Source organism: Aegilops tauschii, chromosome 7 (assembly GCF_002575655.3).
Source record: "Aegilops tauschii subsp. strangulata cultivar AL8/78 chromosome 7, Aet v6.0, whole genome shotgun sequence".
Taxonomy (NCBI): domain Eukaryota; kingdom Viridiplantae; phylum Streptophyta; class Magnoliopsida; order Poales; family Poaceae; genus Aegilops; species Aegilops tauschii.
Window position 1 is genome coordinate 388606458 of NC_053041.3, and position 11711 is coordinate 388618168.

An 11711-nucleotide genomic window follows, 5' to 3' on the forward strand; every position below is an offset into this window, starting at 1 on the left:
AGGCTCATTCAGTGCCAGTCACTCCATGCACTGCTCCCCATGATAAGTCTCAAGAGGACACCACAAACTTCAGAGTCACTATACAGTTTGATCTACCGTTTCCATGGAGCAAACAAACAAACACATCTACTGATTTACCAGTACTAACAAGTCGATGCCGATGCACCTGTGCCATTTACTATGTTCGACATCTGATCAATGGTGTCCCATTTGCAATTTTACCCCAGCGCCACATTTACTGTCTTACTGACACAGTGGAACAGCAACAAGCTCAAGCTGGCCCTAGTCTAGAAGCAGGATGCAACCACATCAACCTAGTTCCCACCACCTTGCCCTCCCTCTGGGCTCCTTACCCTCCTCTGCTTCGCTGAACTCTCGGCAGCTTCGCCCTGTGCCTTGCGCTTCTCCCATTGATAGAGGCAAAAGTGTCCCGTCTTTCGATGAGATGATGGATATCGCTTTGATGGAAGTCGACTTTGACGATCCGACTACGAACGTGCGAGGACTTCGCGCCTTAGCAATCGCTAAACCAACTCCGAGAGGTTATTGACCACGCCGGAGCACGATCAACCTGACCACGAGGGTCTGTTTCCTGCGAGCAAACGAAGAACAAGCAAGAAACTGAGATTGCAATCTGGATATTGCGAATATAAGATGAAAGCTTTATTGATCAAGGTGGGGTTCTGTGACGCCTTTGTCTGGTCGTTGAACACAAACGAAGTACGCGAAGTTGCAGCTATGGCGAACTTTTAATCTAAACAAAACCCAAAGTCTAAACGGTGCCCTAAGGGCTGTATATATGAAGGAAGAGGGGGGAATTTCGTGGCCCTTGGAGAAGGGGTCCGAAACCAACCCTATCTCTTGTTTCCCCACACATACGGACTCTAAAAACAGCCTATACTTATGTATTTCGAAATTACATGGGCCAGGCCCAATAATAAGGTGACGCAGCACCTAGAATAGCCTCTGGACGAAATTTATGAAGTGGCATCTTGTATATTTCGTCCAAGGCTTCATTCACTCCTTATGGTGGCTTCAAAGTCTTGAAATCATCACTGGTAACTCCGTTCTTGTTCCCCTTGCGCATGCCATCAACTCCATGCTTGTTCTTGCTCCAATGTTCATCCTTCTCCAATCCAGGCCCTTCATTTGTAAGCAAAACAAAAGTATCCAATTTAGGCAGCATCATATTCTCATGAACATTAGAATCATTACCAAGAAACGAAAGTACCTGGTAATTTAATTGGCGTGCGCGAGCTCTAGTAATTGGTCCATTATATGTAACAGTAGGGGTTGTGGGTGTAACAATGGTATTGATGTCCTCATCATCCTCCCCTTCTTGAAATGAAGTCGTCCTCGACGGAAGCTCATCTTCCTCACCCAAATAAGGCTTCAAATCTGCAATGTTAAAAGTGGGACTAACCCCAAAATCTGCAGGTAACTCAAGTTTATATGCATTATCATTTATTTTCTCTAACACCTTAAAAGGACCATCAGCACGTGGCATTAGCTTTGATTTGCGCAAATTAGGAAATCTATCCTTACGCAAATGTAACCAAACAAGATCTCCAGGTGCAAACACAACATGTTTTCTACCCTTATCTCCAGCAAGTTTATATTTAGCATTCATACGCTCAATGTTGTCCTTAGTTAACTCATGCATTTTTAAAATCAATTTAGCACGTTCTTTAGCATCAAAATTAACCTTCTCCGAAGATGGAAGAGGCAACAAATCAATTGGTGCACGAGGTAGGAAACCATACACAATTTCAAAAGGGCACATCTTAGTAGTAGATTGCAATGAACGATTATAAGCAAATTCAGTATGAAGCAAGCATTCTTCCCACATTTTCTTATTATTCTTCAAAACAGCCCTAAGCATAGTAGACAATGTTCTATTGACTACTTCAGTTTGTCCATCAGTTTGGGGGTGACAAGTAGTACTAAAAAGCAGTTTAGTCCCCAACTTAGCCCATAAACATCTCCAAAAGTGGCTAAGAAATTTAGTATCACGATCTAAAACAATGGTATTTGGCACACCATGCAAGCGAATAATTTCACGAAAGAACAAATCAGCAACATTAACAGCATCATCACTTTTATGACATGGTATAAAGTGTGCCATTTTCGAGAATCTATCCACGACAACAAATATGCTATCCCTCCCCTTCTTTGTTCGAGGTAAACCTAAAACAAATTCCATAGATATATCCTCCCAAAGAACACTAGGTACAGGCAAAGGCATATATAAACCATGAGGATTGAGTCGTGACTTAGCTTTTTGACATGTAGTGCAGCGAGCAACAAAACGCTCAACATCCCGTCTCATCTTTGGCCAAAAGAAATGTGTAGCAAGTACGTCCTCCGTCTTCTTCACGCCAAAGTGTCCCATTAATCCTCCTCCATGCGCCTCCTGCAACAACAAAAGACGAAGAGAGTGTTGGAGATCGTAGCAGAATTTTAAATTTCCTACGCATCACCAAGATCCATCTATGGAGTATACTAGCAACGAGGGAAAAGGAGTGCATCTACATACCCTTGTAGATCGCGAGCGGAAGCGTTCCAATGAACGGGGTTGATGGAGTCGTACTCGCCGTGATCCAAATCACCGATGACCAAGTGCCGAACGGACGGCACCTCCGCGTTCAACACACGTACGGAGCAGCGACGTCTCCTCCTTCTTGATCCAGCAAGGGGGAAGGAGAGGTTGATGGAGATCCAGCAGCACGACGGCGTGGTGGTGGATGTAGCGGGATCTCGGCAGGGCTTCGCCAAGCTTCTGCGAGAGGGAGAGGTGTTGCAGGGGGAGAGGGAGGCGCCAGGGGCTGTGGTGTTGCTGCCCTCCCTCCCTCCCACTATATATAGGCCCCCTGGAGGGGGGGCCGGCCTGGATCCCATCTAAAGGGGGGGGCGGCGGCCAGGGGGGAAACTTGCCCCCCAAGGCAAGTGGGGCGCCCCCCCACCCTAGGGTTTCCAACCCTAGGCGCGGGGGGAGGCCCATGGGGGGCGCCCCAGCCCACTAAAGGCTGGTTCCCTTCCCACTTCAGCCCATGGGGCCCTACGGGATAGGTGGCCCCACCCGGTGGACCCCCGGGACCCTTCCGGTGGTCCCGGTACAATATCGGTGACCCCCGAAACTTTCCCGGTGGCCGAAACTTGACTTCCTATATATAATTCTTCACCTCCGGACCATTCCGGAACTCCTCGTGACGTCCGGGATCTCATCCGGGACTCCGAACAACTTTCGGGTTTCCGCATACTCATATCTCTACAACCCTAGCGTCACCGAACCTTAAGTGTGTAGACCCTACGGGTTCGGGAGACATGCAGACATGACCGAGACGCCTCTCCGGTCAATAACCAACAACGGGATCTGGATACCCATGTTGGCTCCCACATGTTCCACGATGATCTCATCGGATGAACCACGGTGTCGAGGATTCAATCAATCCCGTATACAATTCCCTTTGTCAATCGGTATGTTACTTGCCCGAGATTCGATCGTCGGTATCCCAATACCTTGTTCAATCTCATTACCGGCAAGTCTCTTTACTCGTACCGTAATGCATGATCCCGTGACTAACTCCTTAGTCACATTGACCTCATTATGATGATGCACTACCGAGTGGGCCCAGAGATACCTCTCCGTCACACGGAGTGACAAATCCCAGTCTCGATCCGTGCCAACCCAACAGACACTTTCGGAGATACCCGTAGTGTACCTTTATAGTCACCTAGTTACGTTGTGACGTTTGGCACACCCAAAGCACTCCTACGGCATCCGGGAGTTGCACGATCTCATGGTCTAAGGAAAAGATACTTGACATTGGAAAAGCTCTAGCAAACGAACTACACGATCTTTTGTGCTATGCTTAGGTTTGGGTCTTGTCCATCACATCATTCTCCTAAAGATGTGATCCCGTTATCAATGACATCCAATGTCCATAGTCAGGAAACCCATGACTATCTGTTGATCAACGAGCTAGTCAACTAGAGGCTTACTAGGGACACGTTGTGGTCTATGTATTCACACATGTATTACGATTTCCGGATAACACAATTATAGCATGAACAATAGACAATTATCATGAACAAAGAAATATAATAATAATCATTTATTATTGCCTCTATGGCATATTTCCAACAGTCTCCCACTTGCACTAGAGTCAATAATCTAGTTACATTGTGATGAATCGAACACCCATAGCGTTCTGGTGTTGATCCTGTTTTGCTCTAGGGAGAGGTTTAGTCAACTGATCTGCTACATTCAGGTTCGTATGTACTTTACAAATATCTATGTCTCCATTTTGAACACTTTCACGAATGGAGTTGAAGCGACGCTTGATATGCCTGGTCTTCCTGTGAAACCTGGGCTCCTTGGCAAGGGCAATAGCTCCAGTGTTGTCACAGAAGAGAGTCATCGGGCCCGACGCATTGGGAATCACCCCTAGGTCGGTAATGAACTCCTTCATCCAGATTGCTTCTTGCGCTGCCTCTGAGGCTGCCATGTACTCCGCTTCACATGTAGATCCCGCCACGACGCTTTGCTTGCAACTGCACCAGCTTACTGCCCCTCCATTCAAAATATACATGTATCCGGTTTGTGACTTCGAGTCATCCAGATCTGTGTCGAAGCTAGCGTCGACGTAACCCTTTATGACGAGACTTCGTCACCTCCATATACGAGAAACATATCCTTAGTCCTTTTCAGGTACTTCAGGATATTCTTCACCGCTGTCCAGTGTTCCATGCCGGGATTACTTTGGTACCTTCCTACCAAACTTACGGCAAGGTTTACATCAGGTCTGGTACACAGCATGGCATACATAATAGACCCTATGGCCGAGGCATAGGGGATGACACTCATCTTTTCACTATCTTCTGTCGAGGTTGGGCATTGAGCCGTGCTCAATTACACACCTTGCAATACAGGCAAGAACCCCTTCTTGGACTGATCCATATTGAACTTCTTCAATATCTTGTCAAGGTACGTACTCTGTGAAAGACCAATGAGGCGTCTTGATCTATCTCTATAGATCTTGATGCCTAATATATAAGCAGCTTCTCCAAGGTCCTTCATTGAAAAACACTTATTCAAATAGGCCTTTATACTTTCCAAGAATTCTATATCATTTCCCATCAATAGTATGTCATCCACATATAATATGAGAAATGCTACAGAGCTCCCACTCACTTTCTTGTAAACACAGGCTTCTCCATAAGTCTGTGTAAACCCAAACGCTTTGATCATCTCATCAAAGCGAATGTTCCAACTCCGAGATGCTTGCACCAGCCCATAGATTGAACGCTGGAGCTTGCATACTTTGTTAGCATTCTTAGGATCGACAAAACCTTCCGGCTGCATCATATACAATTCTTCCTTAATAAAGCCGTTAAGGAATGCCGTTTTGACGTCCATCTGCCATATCTCATAATCATAGAATGCGGTAATTGCTAACATGATTCGGACGGACTTCAGCTTCGCTACGGGTGAGAAAGTCTCATCGTAGTCAACCCCTTAAACTTGTCGATAACCCTTAGCGACAAGTCGAGCCTTATAGATGGTCACATTACCATCCGCGTCTGTCTTCTTCTTAAAGATCCATTTATTTTCTATGGCTCGCCGATCATCGGGCAAGTCAGTCAAAGTCCATACTTCGTTTTCATACATGGATCCTATCTCGGATTTCATGGCTTCTAGCCATTTGTCGGAATCCGGGCCCGCCATCGCTTCTTCATAGTTCGAAGGTTCACCGTTGTCTAACAACATGATTTCCAGGACAGGGTTGCCGTACCACTCTGGTGCGGAACGTGTCCTTGTGGACCTACGAAGTTCAGCAGTAACTTGATCTGAAGCTTCATGATCACCATCATTAACTTCCTCCCCAGTCGGTGTAGGCACCACAGGAACATCTTCCCGCGCTGTGTTACTTTCCGGTTCGGAAGGAGTGACTATCACCTCATCAAGTTCCACTTTCCTCCCACTCAATTCTTTCGAGAGAACTCTTTCTCCAGAAAGGACCCATTCTTGGCAACAAAGATCTTGCCTTCGGATCTGAGGTAGAAGGTATACCCAATAGTTTCCTTAGGGTATCCTATGAAGACGCATTTCTCCGACTTGGGTTCGAGCTTTTCAGGTTGAAGTTTCTTGACATAAGCATCGCATCCCCAAACTTTTAGAAACGACAGCTTAGGTTTCTTCCCAAACCATAATTCATACGGTGTCGTCTCAACAGATTTCGACGGAGCCCTATTTAAAGTGAATGCGGCAGTCTCTAAAGCATAGCCCCAAAATGAGAGCGGTAGATCGGTAAGAGACATCATAGATCGCACCATATCCAATAGAGTGCGATTACGACGTTCGGACACACCATTTCGCTGAGGTGTTCCAGGCGGCGTGAGTTGTGAAACGATTCCACATTTCCTCAAGTGCGTACCAAATTCGTGACTTAAATATTCTCCACCACGATCTGATCGTAAGAATTTTATTTTCCTGTCACGTTGATTCTCAACCTCACTCTGAAATTCCTTGAACTTTTCAAAGGTTTCAGACTTGTGTTTCATTAGGTAGACATACCCATATCTACTTAAGTCATCAGTGAGAGTGAGAACATAACGATATCCTCCGCGAGCCTCAACACTCATTGGACCGCACACATCGGTATGTATGATTTCCAATAAGTTGGTTGCTCGCTCCATTGTTCCGGAGAACGGAGTCTTGGTCATCTTACCCATGAGGCATGGTTCGCACGTGTCAAATGATTCATAATCAAGAGACTCCAAAAGTCCATCTGCATGGAGCTTCTTCATGCGCTTGACACCAATGTGACCAAGGCGGCAGTGCCACAAGTGTGTGGGACTATCGTTATCAACTTTACATCTTTTGGTATTCACACTATGAATATGTGTAACATCACGTTCGAGATTCATCAAGAATAAACCATTGACCAGCGGGGCATGACCATAAAACATATCTCTCATATAAATAGAACAACCATTATTCTCGGATTTAAATGAGTAGCCATCTCGAATTAAACGAGATCCAGATACAATGTTCATGCTCAAAGCTGGCACTAAATAACAATTATTGAGGTTTAAAACTAATCCCGTAGGTAAATGCAGAGGCAGCGTGCCGACGGCGATCACATCGACCTTGGATCCATTCCCGACGCGCATCGTCACCTCGTCCTTCGCCAGTCTCCGCTTATTCCGCAGCTCCTGTTTTGAGTTACAAATATGAGCAACCGCACCGGTATCAAATACCCAGGAGCTACTACGAGTACTGGTAAGGTACACATCAATTACATGTATATCACATATACCTTTGGTGTTGCCGGCCTTCTTGTCCGCTAAGTATTTGGGGCAGTTCTGCTTCCAGTGACCACTTCCCTTGCAATAAAAACACTCAGTCTCAGGCTTGGGTCCATTCTTCGACTTCTTCCCGGCAACTGGCTTACCGGGCGCGGCAACTCCCTTGCCGTCCTTCTTGAAGTTCTTCTTACCCTTGCCTTTCTTGAACTTAGTGGTTTTATTCACCATCAATACTTGATGTTCCTTTCTGATCTCCACCTCCGCTGATTTCAGCATTGAATATACCTCAGGAATGGTCTTTTCCATCCCCTGCATATTGAAGTTCATCACAAAGCTCTTGTAGCTCGGTGGAAGCGACTGAAGGATTCTGTCAATGACCGCCTCATCCGGGAGATTAACTCCCAGCTGAGACAAGCGGTTGTGTAACCCAGACATTCTGAGTATGTGCTCACTAACAGAACTATTTTCCTCCATTTTACAGCTGAAGAACTTGTCGGAGACTTCATATCTCTCGACCCGGGCATGAGCTTGGAAAACCATTTTCAGCTCTTCGAACATCTCATATGCTCCATGTTTCTCAAAACGCTTTTGGAGACTCGGTTCTAAGCTGTAAAGCATGCCGCACTGAACGAGGGAGTAATCATCAGCACGTGATTGCCAAGCGTTCATAACGTCTTGGTTCTCTGGGATTGGTGCTTCACCTAGCGGTGCTTCTAGGACATAATCTTTCTTGGCAGCTATGAGGATGATCCTTAGGTTCCGGACCCAGTCCGTATAGTTGCTGCCATCATCTTTCAGCTTGGTTTTCTCTAGGAACGCGTTGAAGTTGAGGACAACGTGGGCCATTTGATCTACAAGACATATTGTAAAGATTTTAGACTAAGTTCATGATAATTAAGTTCATCTAATCAAATTACTCAATGAACTCCCACTCAGATAGACATCCCTCTAGTCATCTAAGTGAAACATGATCCGAGTTAACTAGGCCGTGTCCGATCATCACGTGAGACGAACTAGTCAAGATCGGTGAACATCTCCATGTTGATCGTATCTTCTATACGACTCATGCTCGACCTTTCGGTCTTCCGTGTTCCGAGGCCATGTCTGTACATGCTAGACTCGTCAAGTCAACCTAAGTGTATTGCGTGTGTTCCGAGGCCATGTCTGTACATGCTAGGCTCGTCAACACCCGTTGTATGCGAACGTTAGAATCTATCACACCCGACCATCACGTGATGCTTCGAAACAACGAACCTTCGCAACGGTGCACAGTTAGGGGGAACACTTTCTTGAAATTATTATAAGGGATCATCTTACTTACTACCGTCGTTCTAAGCAAATAAGATGCAAAACATGATAAACATCACATGCAATCAAATAGTGACATGATATGGCCAATATCATTTTGCTCCTTTGATCTCCATCTTCGGGGCGCCATGATCATCTTCGTCACCGGCATGACACCATGATCTCCATCATTGTGTCTTCATGAAGTTGTCACGCCAACGATTACTTCTACTTCTATGGCTAACGCGTTTAGCAACAAAGTAAAGTAATTTACATGGCGTTATTCAATGACACGCAGGTCATACAAAAAATAAAGACAACTCCTATGGCTCCTGCCGGTTGTCATACTCATCGACATGCAAGTCGTGATTCCTATTACAAGAATATGATCAATCTCATACATCACATATATCATTCATCACATCTTCTGGCCATATCACATCACATAGCACATGCTGCAAAAACAAGTTAGACGTCCTCTAATTGTTGTTGCAAGTTTTTACGTGGCTTGTATAGGTTTCTAGCAAGAACGTTTCTTACCTACGTAAAACCACAACGTGATATGCCAATTTCTATTTACCCTTCATAAGGATCCTTTTCATCGAATCCGTTTCGACTAAAGTGGGAGAGACAGACACCCGCTAGCCACCTTATGCAACTAGTGCATGTCAGTCGGTGGAACCTGTCTCACGTAAGCGTACGTGTAAGGTCGGTCCGGGCCGCTTCATCCCACAATACCGTCGAAACAAGATAAGACTAGTAGTGGCAAGAAAAATTGACAATATCTACGCCCACAACAGCTTTGTGTTCTACTCGTGCATAGTAACTATGCATAGGCCTGGCTCTGATACCACTGTTGGGGATCGTAGCAGAATTTTAAATTTCCTACGCATCACCAAGATCCATCTATGGAGTATACTAGCAACGAGGGGAAAGGAGTGCATCTACATACCCTTGTAGATCGCGAGCGGAAGCGTTCCAATGAACGGGGTTGATGGAGTCGTACTCGCCGTGATCCAAATCACCGATGACCGAGTGCCGAACGGACGGCACCTCCGCGTTCAACACACGTACGGAGCAGCGACGTCTCCTCCTTCTTGATCCAGCAAGGGGGAAGGAGAGGTTGATGGAGATCCAGCAGCACGACGGCGTGGTGGTGGATGTAGCGGGATCTCGGCAGGGCTTCGCCAAGCTTCTGCGAGAGGGAGAGGTGTTGCAGGGGGAGAGGGAGGCGCCAGGGGCTGTGGTGTTGCTGCCCTCCCTCCCTCCCACTATATATAGGCCCCCTGGAGGGGGGGCGCCGGCTTGGATCCCATCTAAAGGGGGGGCGGCGGCCAGGGGGGAAACTTGCCCCCCAAGGCAAGTGGGACGCCCCCCCCCCCCCACCCTAGGGTTTCCAACCCTAGGCGCAGGGGGGAGGCCCATGGAGGGCGCACCAGCCCACTAAAGGTTGGTTCCCTTCCCACTTCAGCCCATGGGGCCCTCCGGGATAGGTGGCCCCACCCGGTGGACCCCCGGGACCCTTCCGGTGGTCCCGGTACAATACCGGTGACCCCCGAAACTTTCCCGGTGGCCGAAACTTGACTTCCTATATATAATTCTTCACCTCCGGACCATTCCGGAACTCCTCGTGACGTCCGGGATCTCATCCGGGACTCCGAACAACTTTCGGTTTCCGCATACTCATATCTCTACAACCCTAGCGTCACCGAACCTTAAGTGTGTAGACCCTACGGGTTCGGGAGACATGCAGACATGACCGAGACGCCTCTCCGGTCAATAACCAACAGCGGGATCTGGATACCCATGTTGGCTCCCACATGTTCCACGATGATCTCATCGGATGAACCACGATGTCGAGGATTCAATCAATCCCGTATACAATTCCCTTTGTCAATCGGTATGTTACTTGCCCGAGATTCGATCGTCGGTATCCCAATACCTTGTTCAATCTCGTTACCGGCAAGTCTCTTTACTCGTACCGTAATGCATGATCCCGTGACTAACTCCTTAGTCACATTGAGCTCATTATGATGATGCACTACCGAGTGGGCCCAGAGATACCTCTCCGTCACACGGAGTGACAAATCCCAGTCTCGATCCATGCCAACCCAACAGACACTTTCGGAGATACCCGTAGTGTACCTTTATAGTCACCCAGTTACGTTGTGACGTTTGGCACACCCAAAGCACTCCTACGGCATCCGGGAGTTGCACGATCTCATGGTCTAAGGAAAAGATACTTGACATTGGAAAAGCTCTAGCAAACGAACTACACGATCTTTTGTGCTATGCTTAGGTTTGGGTCTTGTCCATCACATCATTCTCCTAATGATGTGATCCCGTTATCAATGACATCCAATGTCCATAGTCAGGAAACCCATGACTATCTGTTGATCAACGAGCTAGTCAACTAGAGGCTTACTAGGGACACGTTGTGGTCTATGTATTCACACATGTATTACGATTTCCGGATAACACAATTATAGCATGAACAATAGACAATTATCATGAACAAATAAATATAATAATAACCATTTATTATTGCCTCTAGGGCATATTTCCAACAGAGAGCTAGCTGGAATGCATAGCTTGTTAGCACGGAACACAAATCCATCATTAACGACAAACTTGTTCCAGGTTCTTCCTTCTTTACAATTCTGCAACACATCTTTAAAATCAGCATCATGCACATATTGATCTTTGATGGTCTCCAAACCAAATATTTTGAAGTCAAGTTGTGAAAGCATAGTATAGCGACGAGACAATGCATCAGCAATAACATTTTCTTTACCCTTCTTGTGTTTAATGACATAAGGGAAAGTTTCAATGAATTCAACCCATTTAGCATGTCTACGATTCAGTTTAGCTTGACTTTTAATATGTTTCAAAGATTCATGATCAGAATGGATAACAAATTCTTTGGGCCATAAATAATGTTGCCATGTTTCTAAAGTCCGAACAAGAGCATATAGTTCTTTATCATAAGTAGAATAATTCACACTAGGCCCACTCAATTTTTCAGAAAAGTATGCAACAGGTTTGCCATCTTGTAATAACACACCTCCTAATCCAATTCCACTAGCATCACATTCAAGCTCAAAAGTCTTATT